The sequence below is a fragment of the Schistocerca serialis genome, chromosome 8 (genome assembly GCF_023864345.2).
Source record: "Schistocerca serialis cubense isolate TAMUIC-IGC-003099 chromosome 8, iqSchSeri2.2, whole genome shotgun sequence".
NCBI lineage: Eukaryota > Metazoa > Arthropoda > Insecta > Orthoptera > Acrididae > Schistocerca > Schistocerca serialis.
The window spans coordinates 54,654,439-54,670,597 of NC_064645.1; positions in this window are offsets into that span (position 1 = coordinate 54,654,439).

Sequence of the window (16,159 nt, forward strand, 5' to 3'; positions counted from 1 at the left end):
CTGATATGCCCTTTTGTTACCTGAAAAGACGTACCTATTAGATACAACTTAATTTTTACGTAATTTACGTAACTATTAAATACTTTTTGATTACCGGTTGTGGACGCTGAATAGCCAGAACCAAGTGCAAGAACAGTTTGGGACACATGTAAAATGGGCGAGCGCAGCTAACGAAACGAACAACTGGATACTGAACTAACTAGGAGCAGTCGGCAGTGGGACTGAGACAGGTGGTCATGCGAATAACGACGAGTGCGGCCGAGGGAGACCGAGACTGAGACGAGCACGCGACCGAAGCTGGAACGAGAACTGCCGAAGTGACCGCCGCGACCGACGTGAACTAGTGAACCATGAACCGATCGTTCCTCGCTCCCGGGAACTATAAGTAGACAGCCGCGACCGAAGTGAACTATGAACCGATCGTTCCTTGGAATTCGTTCCTCGGTCCTTTCGTTCATCTTGTTGAACCGTTCCTTTGCATCCGTTCGTTCGCGAACTACCCATCTCTGCTCCCACGCTCCGCCTCTATGGCTTTGCGCGTAATGCGTCTGTTCTTTTCAGAATTTTTGATCGCACCAGGCGCTGGGAGACAGGAACGATTCTTCGAAACATGGGCGTTTGCTTGTATTTAATTGAAGCTACTGCCGCAGTGCTGCGCTGCTGCACGGCCATCAGAACAAGATTCGTGCTAGCCGACTGCGAGATTCTTCCGCAGATTTTCTGCACCCAGAGTCACATCCTACCGGGATCTTGCGCCCGGGGCAGTCACCCCAAGGCGCCTCTTCGGCGCCACCTGCAGAACCGGTGGAGCTGCGTGCATCGCCTCCGCCGTTACGGCAGCTCGACTCGCCTGCCCTCGTGCCGAGTTCCGCCGTGAACCTGGCGCCGCCGCCGTCCTTACAGTCCTTTCAGTTCTTCGTCGTCACACCACCCAGCTCCCTGCTTCCCCCTCCGTCCCTTCCCTGTCGTCGTAAAACGGCAACGGCAACGGCGCGGAATTGGGGGGGGGGGGGATGTTTAGTCCTAAAGCATCGACTGCACACTGACCAGTACAGCGCCGCGAAATGTCATCAAGAAGGCGTTGGCCCACACGGCAGTGGGAAGTGCCGGCAGCGCCACACCTCCACGAAGAGGTTCAGCGCCCCTCTGTCAACCCTGGGGTACCCAACGCCCACTGCTGGTCGGTCCCAGTTCGGCTGCAGACTTCGACATCATCAGAACTGAGTAATAGGAAGACTTTACTTAGCCTGTGTTCTGCGAATAATAATAGTGGAAGGTACTTGCATGTAGGAGGCGCAGGAAACAAGAAGTTTCTTTTGTTTTTGGGAATGAAGAGTTCGGTTAATCTGCAAGTGTTATGGTTCAAATGGGTCTGGGCACTATGGGACTTAACATCTGAGGTCATCAGTCCCCTAGAACTTAGAACTACTTAACCCTTAGCTAACCTAAGGACATCATACACATCCATGCCCGAGGCAGGATTCGAACCTGCGACCGTAGCGGTCGCGCCGTTCCAGACTGAAGCGCCTAGAACCGCTCGGTCACCCCGGCCAGCTAATGTCTTATGTACAGATAATTTTGGATTCCTGCCACCGGCCATCGCAACTTCTCTCCTCCCTTGTTCGTGTCGGTGCTGAGTCCCACAGTAGCCGACAAACAAATTATATGGTGGATAACGAAATGATCAATAACTGAACGAGTGAGCACTAACAAGCTCAGTTGGACCAGCGAGCACAGATTTAATGTTCAGTGTGTGTGTGAGTAGCAGAGTGAGTGTAGAAAACTACCTTCTGCACGTTGTCAGCCTTGGCAACGTTTCATATTCACTTCATTCACTTAGAGTCCGCTTGTTTTCTCAGTTTGACGTAATTGTTTGTCTTTGTATTACTGTTTGAACTCGAGAATTACTGAATCAATAGGCAGAACATCACCTGTCGAAACTGAACGTTGCGCTATCTCCACAAACTTCATGATAACCAAGTGAGGTCCAAAATCAGTTTAAAAACCATCAACATCGCAGCGTGTCAGCAATCGTTGGTTAATATATTAAAAAACTAAAAAACCCGCCTCGATTGCGAAAAAAGCACCTAGTGTTAAGTGTTAACCCAGGTTTCCGCGTAGATAACTACACCTTCTTCACAACAACAATAAAACCCACAAGTGCCTAAAAAGACCTTTCTCGATGATTAAAAGAACACCATAGCTTTACATTTATAAACGAATAATAAAAGGAAACACAAACAGTACGTATGTACAAAGTCAAAACCACTACTTAACTTAATGGTGTACGCTCCACCTCACACCGGCCTATGTTCGATGGGGGATGACCCGCCATCAAAATTATTCCTTTTCTTATTCGTTTATAAATGTATAGCTATGGTGTTCTTTTAATCATTGAGAAAGGTCTTTTTAGGCACTTGTGGGTTTTATTGCTGTTCTCAAGAAGGTGTAGTTATCTACGCCGAAACGTGGGTTAACACTTAACACTAGGTGCTTTTTTCGATATCGAGACGGGTTTTTAGTTTTTTAATATCAGTTTAAAAAGTTTTAAGTCTTTGGGAAATATTTCGAGCAAGAAGAACCATTTAGGAAAAGACCCCACCATAACAGGAAGTTAAAATTACTTAGTAAACACGATGAATGAATTGTGATTCGTTCGACGAATCACAGCGCCAGCGTCCGAGAAGAAAGCCAGACCCCATGCGGTGAGCGCCCGAGACACGGACATTGGAGTCATGGTGTAGTAGCCACACAGGGGGCAGCCGGACAGATGCCCTCGCCTCCCTTAAGAATGGACACCCTGCGAAAGCCTGGCGAACAATGAGAAGCATGGCGAGAACTGCAGCCACTGGGGCAGAGCATAGACACCAAAGCGTCAAGAATGCACATTTGAAGGCGTGTGAATTCTCCTAGCTGAGAGGGGCCGTTTTTATCTGCCTGAAAAGGCGAGAACGTGTGGAGAATAGTAGCAGCTCATAGGAAATGTGAAGGAGCATGCACAAAGCGCCGACAATTCGCACAGGCAGGGAGGCGTGTGAAACTAAAAGACGGCGAAAGAATTCAGTCCCATAAAAAAATGTTATCTGGACGGTAAGGACTCTCCTTATAAATCATGAACGCCAGCACATACCGAGACAAAGCACAAACATGAGCCTGTCCAGGTCTCACTTCACAACAGATTAGGAATGCAGAGAAACATCGAAACAATGAGCGACACTTAGAAAATTTAACAGACCTACTAATGAGACTGCCTACACTATGCTTGTCCGTCCTCTTTTAGAATACTGCTACGCGGTGTGGGATCCTTACCAGATAGGACTGACGAAGTTCATCAAAAAAGTTCAAAGAAAGGCAGCACGTTTTCTACACTACTAATGATTAAAATTGCTACACCAAGAAGAAATGCAGATGATAAACGGGTATACATTGGACTAATATATTATACTAGAACTGACATGTGATTACATTTTCACGCAATTTGGGTGCATAGATCCTGAGAAATCAATACCCAGAACAACCACCTCTGGCCGTAATAACGGCCTAGATACGCCTGGGCATTGAGTCAAACACAGCTTCGATGGCGTGTACAGGTACAGCTGCCCATGCAGCTTCAACACGATACCACAGTTCATGGCGTATTGTAACGAGCCAGTTGCTCGGCCACCATTGACCAGGCGTTTTCAATTGGTGAGAGATCTGGAGAATGTGCTGACCAGGGCAGCAGTCGAACATTTTCTGTATCCATAAAGACCCGTACAGGACCTGCAACATGCGGTCGTGCGTTATCCTGCTGAAATGTAGGGTTTCGCAGGGATCGAATGAAGGGTAGAGCCACGGGTCGTAACACATCTGAAATGTAACTTCCACTGTTCAAAATGCCGTCAATGCGAACAAGAGGTGACCGAGACGTGTAACCAATGGCACCCCATGCCATCATGCCGGGTTATACGCCAGTATGACGATGAAGAATACACGCTTGCAATGTGCGTTCACCGCGATGTCGCCAAACACGGATGCGACCATCATGATGCTGAAAACAGAACTTGGATTCATGTGAAAAAATGACGTATGGCCATTCGTGCACCGAGGTTCGTCGTTGAGTACACCATCGCAGGTGCTCCTGTCTGTGTTGCAGCGTCAAGGGTAACCGCAGCCATGGTCTCCGAGCTGATAGCCCATGCTGCTGCAAACGTCGTCGAACTGTTCGTGCAGATGGTTGTTGTCTTGCAAACGTCCCCGTCTGTTGACTCAGGGATCGAGACGTGGCTGCACGATCCGTTACAGCTGTGCGGATAAGATGCCTGTCATCTCGACTGCTAGTGATACGAGGCCGCTGGGATCCAGCACGGCGTTCCGTATTACCATCCTGCATCCACCGATTCCACATTCTGCTAACAGTCACTGGATCTCGACCAACGCGAGCAGCAATGTTGCGACACGATAAACCGCAATCGCTATAGGCTACAATCCGACCTTAATCAAAGTCCTTACACGAGGCATCACAACAACGTTTCACCAGGCAACGCCGGTCAACTGCTGTTTGTGTATGAGAAATCGGTTGGAAACTTTCCTCATGTGAGCACGTTGTAGGTGTCGCCACTGGCGCCAACCTTGTGTGAATGCTCTGAAAAGCTAATTATTTGCACATCACAGCATCTTCTTCCTGTCGGTTAAATTTCGTGTCTGCAGCACGTCATGTTCGTGGTGTAGCAATTTTAATGGCCAGTAGTGTATTATCGCGAAATATGGGAGAGAGTGTCACAGAAATGATACAGGATTTGGGCTGGAAATCATTAAAAGAAACGCGATTTTCGTTGCGACGGAATCTTCTCACGAATCTCCTCCGAATGGGAAAATATTTTGTTGACACCGACTTATATAGGGAGGAACGATCACCACGATAAAATAAGGGAAATCAGAGCTCGTACGGAAAGATATAGGTGTTCATTCTTTCCACGCGCTATCCGAGATTGGAATAATAGAGAATTGTGAAGCTGGTTCGATGAACCCTCTGCCAGGTACTTGAATGTGATTTGCAGAGTATGCATGTAGATGTAGATGTACATGTACATGTAGACCGACGCTGCGACCAGCCTTGACAGGGAAATCGTGAGAAAGATGCCAGTTTCCGAGTCGCACACCAGTCCACGTGAGACAGAGAATTTTCACCCTGTACTGGGAGGCGTGGCCATGAAACGGCGAACAGTCACTGGGCGTCGCTGAAGATTTGGTCCGCCAATGACAACGTCGAGAGGAGGAAAATGTTTGAGGATTCGTTGAGCTGAGAGATGGATGAGGAGTGAAGAAGGGAGTCGGTGAGGCAGCGCTGAAGCAAGGGGACTCGGGGCTCTGCCGTCCATCGCCGCGACAGCTCTACTTCGGTCACGGCAACATACGGCGGCCCGCCAGCGCGGAGACCGCTCCGGGCCCTCCCTCGTCACACAGCCGGCAGCGGAGGCTGGCCCAGTGCCACAGCAGAGACTAGCTCCGAGGCGACGCGCCGTACTCACTCAGCGCCTGCCGCCGTCATCGAGAAACACAAATGACTAAGAAAAATTGTGATGTGATTCATTCCTGTCTCCTTCCCCTTGGTAACAGAGTCGTGTCCCTGTCCAGTCAGATCGGCCCTCGGAGTTGTAATTTCTTTTGTTTTGTTTTGTGTATACAAGTTACTCAAATAAATCCAGTCACCTCAATGTTTTATTCATCTAAACACCTTGTTCCACTTGCTTATCAATCTCTTAACCTCATAACCTTTTGCGTTTGATTTCACTTAATTATATGTGTTATTTTATTGGTTCCCAATGTGAGACGACGTCATTAGTAATTAGCACACTAAGGCTCACGGCAGAATTTGAAGGATTCACTACACTTCTGGCGCCCAGCGTGGGACGGAGATATCATTTGTCACTTGCCTCTCATTCCATGTCACAGATGAGAATTTCTCGATTCACTGCAATGCCGTTATATCTTCCTTAGTCTAAATACTGACCGCTTGGTTGTAACAAGGGCGTAAATAGAAAATGGAGTTTTCAGATAACTGACTTTCAAACTTAGAGTATTAACACGTAACTGATATTGTGGGGTCATGCGGCCCCAGAATGTTCGTAACACAACCGCCATAGCAGTAGAGTACTCAGTACCTTTCAGTGAGCTGTGAGTCGTTAAACAGAGTCGTCACCTATACAACAGAATACAACACACACATTTGTTGCTGTAAATCATTTAAATCATTTTTTCTCTGAATTGGGGACAGACCCACCATTCAGAATCTGAGATTTTTCTGTAATGAAGTGTTTTCTCCGAACCCAGAGTGAAATAGCCATATCTTCTCATGTAGTTGTTGTGGTCTTCAGTCCTGAGACTGGTTTGATGCACGGTTCTAGGCGCTCAGTCCGGAACTGCGCGACTGCTACGGTCGCAGGTTCGAATCCTGCCTCGGACATGGATGTGTGTGATGTCCTTAGGTTAGTTAGGTTTAAGTAGTTCTAAGTTCTAGGGGACTGATGACCACAGATGTTAAGTCCCATAGTGCTCAGAGCCATTTTGGTTTGATGCAGCTCCCCATGCTACTCTATCCTGTGCAAGCTTCTTCATCTCCCAGTACCTACTGCAACCTACATCCTTCTGAATCTGCTTGGTGTATTCATCTCTTGGTCTCCCTCTACGATTTTTACCCTCCACGCTGCCCTCCAATACTAAATTGCCTTAGAACATGTCCTACCAACCGATCCCATCTTCTAGTCAAGTTGTGCCACAAACTTCTCTTCTCCCCAATCCTATTCAATACCTCCTCATTAGTTATGTGATCTACCCATCTAATCTTCAGCATTCTTCTGTAGCACCACATTTCGAAAGCTTCTATTCTCTTCTTGTCTAAACTATTTATCGTCCATGTTTCACTTCCATACATGGCTACACTCCATACAAATACTTTCAGAAACGACTTCCTGACGCTTAATCTATACTCGATGCTAACAAATTTTTCTTCTTCAGAAACGCTTTCCTTCCCATTGCCAGTCTACGTTTTATATCCTCTCTACTTCGACCATCATCAGTTATTTTGCTCCCCAAATAGCAAATCTCCTTTACTACTTTAAGTGTCTCATTTCCTAATCTAATACCCTCAGCATCACCCGACTTAATTCGACTACATTCCATTATTCTTGTTTTGCTTTTGTTGATGTCCATCTTATATCCTCCTTTCAAGACACTATTCATTCCGTTCAACTGCTCTTCCAAGTCCTTTGCTGTCTCTGACAGAATTACAATGTCATCGGCAAACCTCAAAGTTTTTATTTCTTCTCCATGAATTTTAATACCTACTCCAAATTTTTCTTTTGTTTCCTTCACTGCTTGCTCAATATACAGATTGAATAACATCGGGGAGAGGCTACAACCCTGTCTCACTCCCTTCCCAACCACTGCTTCCCTTTCATGCCCCTCAACTCTTTTAACTGCCATTTGGTTTCTTCTCATAATGAAATGAAATAAGTAAACCTTAACTCGATGAATGGGTTCAGTCATACCCTGATGAAGGTGAGAGTGGTTTCAGCTGCAGCTATGATTCAGAACTTGGTCCGGATTTTAAAAGCAACCATGACTCTGACTGAAAGTTAGGCGTATTTAAGCTTTACTTTATTTTACTGTTAAAATTCGTATTGTTATAAACCATTAATAATTTCTGAACGCCATCAATTTTGTGCTGGCAAAACACCAATATTTTGTAAATGGTACTTCTGTTTTATTAAAATCTTTATTTAACAAGAAAGTCTTTGCTATTCATTGTAGCCTTAAATCTATTTTTAAGCGTGTTCACCTTGAAGTTTCACTACCTATTGAGATTAAGATTAATATAACACTGTGTTTTATTTTATCTCCTGATTCCGAAATAAAGAAAATGGGTCCTGATGATCTCATCGTACCAGTAGTGTAAGGAAAATTTCACCATACTCGTTAGGGCACAGAAAGCTTCCCCCAGAAATCATATCTTGTTAATGCAATCTGCCACATTAAATTTGTTTAGCTGGAAGAATTCACCTCAAATACATTTATTAATTTGGGACTTATGGCCTCTTTCGTTTTGGTTGCCCTTTCACCTTAATGGCATTGCTTTATACTACAGCATTTTCCAAAAAATCGATCATCTGCAGAAAAATGTGTGAGGTGTCTGTATTACAACTCCTAAAATATCGAGTTGATCCAAATGCTGTAAATGGCACGTCCGAAGAACAAATCAGCATAGCAATTAGCAATTCCAGTTTATTAATTTTATAAAGTTAAAAACTTTTTAAGCCATAATCTGCACTGAAAATAAAGATGCTGTTCTTTTCCTTTTTTTTTTTTTTTTTTTAGGCGCAGAAACAACTAAGATCGTACCCCGTATGGGCACCGTGTCAGAACTGTAGAACACGAAGACGAAAAACGAGTTAAAAACGACTACACGTTAAGCCCAATTGACAGATGGAAAGACAAAGACGCTGATTAACTTGACATTTGTATTATTCTATTACCTGACAAAGCGAACTGATTACCTGGATATGATAGCAGTGTCTTTATTTGGCACTGACTGAAGTGCCCCTTTAGAATAGGAAGACAAACACGAAATACAGTATATCCCACCTTTGTTGCTTACGACACTTCGCTGGCAGTATCAATAAATATACCGTTCCCAGTGATGTCGCTACTTTCCAAAGCGATGTTTGTTGATTTGTGGTCTGTTGTTTCAGTCGAGAATTTTAATTCTGCCTCTTTGTAAGAGACTATGCTGAATGGGTTTTTTATGTTTTCAATTCCCTCTCCCGTCAAAATGTATCTCTTCCAGTGTCATCAGACAGACGCCTTTCGGCGTCGTAAACTGCCTCTGAAGTCTTCTAACGTCACACCAGTGAACGCCGCTGTTACAGCAAGATAAGCAAACTGACGGTGTGGTCTATTAGTTAGCAGTTTTGGCTAGTAACGCCAAGATACAGGGTTTGATTCCCAGCTACCACTTCGAATCTTTTGATGGGTGTGCAAGCCTTGTGTTGTTAGTAATTGAATGCTACTATTAATTCTGCTCAAACACCCACAGTGACAGAAAACTGCTGTAGTTCATTGAGGTAGCAATTGCACGGTTGCTAATTAACACTTTTCTGATAGGGCGGCTCTATACAGAAATGTGGCAACACAGTAATAAATAACAAAAGACATTTATTAAAAGTATGTTACAAAATGGTACCTAACTTTGGTACAATTTGTGGCATGTCACTTGACGTTCTAAGGCTTATACAATGATATCTAAACACCTTTGGGGTTGCATAATTGATAGTTGCAGACACTCTTGATAGACCAATTACTCCGTAAACAGTGACTGCTGAGTCGGAAGGCAGTCTTCGGGGTACCGTACGGAGCGATTTGCAGGTGTTGAACCACACTGAAACTTCCTGGAAGATTAAAACTATATGCCGAACCGATATTCGCACCTGAGACCTTTGTCTTTCGTCGGCAAGTGCTCTACAGACTGAGCTACCCGTCCTCACAGTTTTACTCCGTCAGTACCTCATCTCCTAGCGTCCAAACTATCACAGAAGCTCTCCTGCGAAAGTTACAGGCCTAGCACTCCAAGAAGAGAGGATATTGCCGAGATATTGCTTAGTCACAGCCTCAGGGGTGATTCTAGAAGGAAATTTTCATTCTGCAGTGGAATATGCGCTGATATGAAATTTTGTGGAAGATTAAACGTGAGTACCAGACCGAGACTCGAACTCGGGACCTCTGCCTTCCGCGGAGCAAGTGCTCTGCCGACAGAGCGTTATTGAAAGTAGTCTGTCCAACTGCTGGTGCGGAACTGCCTGAGTGCCTGTGGCGTGTCATGTTTTGGTACGTGTCGATGGAAGGATTTCCATTCCCAGCAGTACAAGGCGGAAGCGATGAAGTCTAGACAGACGCCATAGGCAGCACTGTCTAATGGGGACTGTCGGCGGACATACACTAGGAAGTGGTGCGGAAGCAGGAAGAGGTCCGCTTTTGTGAGCGCTATTGGCAGGCTGCTGCACACAACTGGAATAGGGCAGACGAGTGTGGTTCTGCGTGTGTGTGGGGGGGTGGGGAGAAGGGGAGGGGGGGGGTTCTCTCATGGAATGTGTTGTGTACCTCTTCCATGGCGCACAACACCTTGCGATGATAACTGTCAAGTTACTTGAATATACAGGGTGGTTATAAATAAACTTCCGCTACCTCTGAGGGCCCTCGTGAGAAAGAGTAATAGTAGGACAGTGAAACTTATGGAAACGTTTGTACGGACACGCAGAAGAGAAATAACGAATAAGCCACTGAAAGAAACACATTTTAATTTGCACATGAGGGGGAACATTTGTTAACTGTGTACCATGTTTACATTCTGGGTTACAAACGTTGCTCAATGTGACAACCATCTGCATAAAGGACAGCCTGGAACCGCACTAGAAATTGCTCTAATGCTGCCAGAAACATCTCAGGTGGGACGTTGGCTACCTCCCTCGCTACGCTCATCTTCGAGCTCCGACACGTTTTCGTGTCCTGTTGGTAAACTCTGTTCTTCACGTAAACACACGGCTGGAAATCAGACGGTTTCAAATCTTGTGATCCTAATGGCCAACGATCCGGTTTTCTCCAAATACGTTACGGGGTCCCCGAGTGGCATCACGACCACTGCGCTGGCAACAGTGAAGAGCAGCAGCACAGCTTTACGAGTAATGCACTGCCCAGCTTGTCCACACCCATGTCGACTGTCTGCAACTGTAATGCACACTGCTGATTGTGTTTCAACCCTAAATACCTGTATCACTTCCTGCGCCTAACGGCACGTCGTGACACTAATACTACTAACAATGCATACCATGCAGCGCACTGTCTGAACAACATTCCCATAGAGTTGCGTACCCGTAAGGTAAATAGTTTTCGCTCTACACTCCCACGAGTAGCGAAAATTCAGGTATAGCCACGCTGTAAAAGCAGCGCAAATGACGTCCAGGTCACCGACGTAGCGTTACATTGAATGGTTTGCCCAGGCAAGGTGACACACAACTTTTAATTCTCAGCAGCAAAAACATCAGGCGTTATTTTTTGGGATTGGAGAGCGGGATGCTCGACGTATCACGACTGTGCACATCACTCTTTGCAAGAGTGCAGATCAGCTGTAGAGCGTTTAGGACCGGTTCCGTGTTCGCCAAACTGCAGCCCGCGGTCCTCTGCCGTGTTTTATAACAATACGCTTCTAGCAACTAACATCAGAGTCCAAGAAGGTCAGCTGCTGACTTTAACAGCTTCTTACGGGTGTGTTACTCTTGCTCAGTAACAAACAAAAATACTTGCAGACAGAGTAATATTCTGGGACGTCCTTAATTTTGATTGACGTTGGTGAATTCAGCCGTGAGCTAAGTAAAGTTTGCCGCTTACGTCAGGGGTAGAGTGGTTACGCAGCGCGGGTCCTTCGGCGTTAACAGAAGTGCGAGGGACGCGTGCTCTGCTGTTTGTCTTCCTCTGACAACTCACGGGCAGGCTCAGCTAGCGCTGCTCAGCTGCTGTGCTACAAATGCCAAACGGAAGTAATGTGCATTCGTGAGTGCGCGTTATAGAGACGGTCATCTTTAAGTGAGGTACATCTTTGTAGCAACTAACGTGAAGTTAAACTGAGGCTGTTGCAATACAGTGCAATGAGTAAAAGAAAAATAACATTCATACATTTAAGAAACATTTATAATCCTGTCTCATAATGCAGTTACTGCTGTTAATTAACACAACTTACTAATTTACTTAGGTTATCAATTAATAGTAAGATCGGTAGGAAAAGGCGTGGCAAAGCGGCCCTGACAGGGAAAAAGACACCACTGCATATTTTTTGCCCTGAAAGCGTTGCTGGCTGCCGAGAAGTAGTGAGACTATAGTTGGAGTCACGAACGATGGCCGTCGAATGTAGGTTTGTTCTACGGACCCAAGTCACGTATTTTTCGACAGCCAATGATCGTTCAGTAGTGTTTTGAGCGCTCCACTGTGATTTCCGTGGCTAATGTGAGCTTTAAACGTGATCGTAGCGAGTTGTTTAGTGAATATCGATTCCATTTGTTGCGAGGTGTCATCGCTGATTGTGGGAGTAAGTGATAAAGTCTGCATAAGCGAGCGAGAGATATACGATTTCTTCAGGTGGGAAACAGGCGCATGTGCGTGTGGCAACCATCGCTTGGAATCGTCAACAATACAACCCACGTCCGTACCTCGACTTGCGCAAACTGTCATTGTTCTTTCAAATGGGTTCAAATGGCTCTGAGCACATCTTGGACTTTACTTCTGAGGTCATCAGTCGCCTAGAACTTAGAACTACTGAAAACTAACCAACCTAAGGACATCACACACATCCATGCCCGAGGCAGGACCGTAGCGGTCGCGCGGTTCCAGACTGTAGCGCCTAGAACTGCTCGGCCACTCTGGCCGGCCATTGTTCGTGGATCGGACTATAGTGCTAATATCCATCGCCTTTGTTGTCAGTCACACTGACAGCCGAAGTTTTCTTCCGTTAGTTTTAGTAAAAGCTGTTTCATTTCTGCGTCGTCTGATGAAATGTAAATCACTTCCATTATTCTTGTTACCTCACTTGTAAGGAGAGTAATAACTTTTCAAAATATGAATGTTTCAACAATATCTTTTGGCGTATAGATGAGTCCCAGTTTGGTAGTTTCTTCTGTGGATCACAAACGACGACATGGCTTTCGGTGGGGAGAGGTGGCCACGCCAGTCGGCGGAAGTGGGCGAGGTGTTCATCCCCAATAAGAGTCAGCTGCTTCCAAAAAATACGCGTACTGCAGCACAGAAGACTAACTTCTATACCCTTTTATACAGAAAGCTGTCATCCGCCGTCCTACCTCTTTGTGACAATTTTGAATTAATTAAGTTGTGTTATTTAAAACCGCCTCTGTTCTGTTACTATGGCCTAATGCTAAAGTCCGATTGAAAATGGTCTGCTGCAACTGCTTGGTATTCTTTCAGAAACTGAGGCGTGGAGATGCCTACAAAATATACACGATAATCGGAAGTTCCTGCTACGATGGCAATCGTCACAGTACCCGTTTTGGTACGGAATATTTGTCTCTACGCAGGCCTTCATAAAAGACCTTGTATTTCCAATATATTATTTTCTTTTTCACTTAGAAATATTTGGCGTGATAGCTTATAACATGTACATTCAAAATGTGTAAGTGGTAAGTTTCTATCAGCAACCGTCGTTTCGACGCCCGGTTGGCCGTGCGGTAAGGAGCGCCTGGTCCCCGGCACGAATCCGCCCGGCGGATTTGTGTCGAGGTCCGGTGAGCCGGCCAGCCTGTGGGTGGTTTTTAGGCGGTTTTCCATCTGCCTCGGCAAATGTGGGCTGGTTCCCCTTATTCCGCCTCATCTACAGTATGTCGGCGATTGCTGTGCAAACAAGTTCTCCGTGTACGCGTACACTACCATTACTCTACCACGCAAACATAGGGGTTACACTCGTCTGGTGTGAGACGTTCCCTGGGGGGTCCACCGGAGGCCGAACCGCACAATAACCCTGGGTTCGGTGTGGGGCGGCAGAGGGGTGAAGTGGACTGCGGTAGTCGTCGTGGGGTTGCGGACCACTGAGGCTGCGGCGTGGACGGAGCCTCTCCGTCGTTTCTAGGTCGCCGGTTAACATGTTGTTGTTGTTGTGGTCTTCAGTCCTGAGACTGGTTTGATGCAGCTCTCCATGCTACTCTATCCTGTGCAAGCTTCTTCATCTCCCAGTACCTACTGCAACCTACATCCTTCTGAATCTGCTTAGTGTATTCATCTCTTGGTCTCCCCCTACGATTTTTACCCTCCACGCTGCCCTCCAATACTAAATTGGTGATCCCTTGATGCCTCAGAACATGTCCTACCAACCGATCCCTTCTTCTGGTCAAGTTGTGCCACAAACTTCTCTTCTCCCCAATCCTATTCAATACTTCCTCATTAGTTATGTGATCTACCCATCTAATCTTCAGCATTCTTCTGTAGCACCACATTTCGAAAGCTTCTATTCTCTTCTTGTCCAAACTATTTATCGTCCATGTTTCACTTCCATACATGGCAACACTCCATACGAATACTTTCAGAAATGACTTCCTGACACCTAAATCAATACTGGATGTTAACAAATTTCTCTTCTTCAGAAACGCTTTCCTTGCCATTGCCAGCCTACATTTTATATCCTCTCTACTTCGACCATCATCAGTTCTTTTGCTCCCCAAATAGCAAAACTCCTTTACTACTTTAAGTGCCTCATTTCCTAATCTAATTCCCTCAGCATCACCCGACTTAATTAGACTACATTCCATTATCCTTGTTTTGCTTTTGTTGATGTTCATCTTATATCCTCCTTTCAAGACACTGTCCATTCCATTCAACTGCTCTTCCAAGTCCTTTGCTGTCTCTGACAGAATTACAATGTCATCGGCGAACCTCAAAGTTTTTATTTCTTCTCCATGAATTTTAATACCTACTCCGAATTTTTCTTTTGTTTCCTTTACTGCTTGCTCAATATACAGATTGAACAACATTGGGGACAGGCTACAACCCTGTCTTACTCCCTTCCCAACCACTGCTTCCCTTTCATGTCCCTCGACTCTTATAACTGCCTTCTGGTTTCTGTACAAATTGTAAATAGCCTTTCGCTCCCTATATTTTACCCCTGCCACCTTTAGAATTTGAAAGAGAGTATTCCAGTCAACATTGTCAAAAGCTTTCTCTAAGTCTACAAATGCTAGAAACGTAGGTTTGCCTTTCCTTAATCTTTCTTCTAAGATAAGTCGTAAGGTTAACATAACGTAACATAACATAATCGTAGTTTGATGAAAATTGAATTTCTCTTAGAGTGTCCAGATAACTTCCTCCAATGCCTCTTTCTATATGTCATGAGGAGTCGCCCTACGGTGTGAGTATTCACTGTTAAGCAACTAGGTGGTACATCAGTAGGCAACTATTCTCTTCCTAAATTTTTTCAGTGAAATAGTAAGAAGACTGGTGTTTCTTAATGAAAACCTAAAATTCGGTTTTCCTTGTCTGTACATGTTTCTGACTATTCTTACATGATACTCGGATGTAGTCCTGTTGAGGAGAAATGGACACAAAAGAAAACTCTGAATTCACGATACTAAAACAGTTGTTTGACAGTACTCATCGGACACTGTGACTGTGCACAGCAGTGTGTATGAAAAATATATGAGCCACTGGCCGCTTTATTTATGGTGCTCCATTTTAAGGTTTTGTCCCTCAATCGGTAAAAACGGAATTCCCGCAGGATCCTTTTGTTGTCAGTTTGCCCATCTGTCTATCCATCAATTATGGCCTCTTTTTCTCAGGAACAGATATAGGTATGAAGTTGAAATTTATGACAAAGGCTTAGTCCTACAGTCCCTTGCTGGTGTAAGAGAATTAGACTTCTCAGTCAATGCAATCAAAATACATTGCTTTTATATAACTTATTTTGATACTTGCAAACTCACTCATCAAAACCTGTCGACCAGGAGTGACTAAGATTTCGGCTCAGGGTCCATGTTCGGGCCGGAGTTCCGAAGCGCTCAGCCTCGCTTCGCTTTCCCCCCACCGCCACGGCGCGCCGTCTGAGTGCGCGGAAGGGGAAGATGGGAAAACAGCGAACGCGCCGCATTTAAATGACAGTGCAGCTGCACTGCATCTGATTTGGTTTTATATTTCACATTTCTCAACAAAACAAGTTTTCAATATCAATTAACTGTTTTCGGAGTACGTGGTACACACATCAAAAAAAGTTTTACATCACCTCGGTTCCGCGAGTTCCGGCACCAGTACGGAAAATAGGAATCGAGATCAACATAAACATCACTTCCGCCCTTTTTACTGCTCATGAAAAGCACACAATGCGTTTTGCGCCACCATACAGCGAGACCTTCAGAGGCGGTCGTCCAGATTGCTTACACATCCACCGATACCTCTAATACCCAGTAGCACGTCCTCTTGCACTGATACATGTCTGTATTCGTCGTGGCACGGGCTACTATCCAAAAGTTCATCAAGGCTCTGTTGGTCTAGATTGTCCCACTCCTCAACGGCGTAGATACCTCAGAGTGGGTGGTGGGTAACGTCGTCCATAAACAGCCCTGTTCAATCAATCCCAGGCATG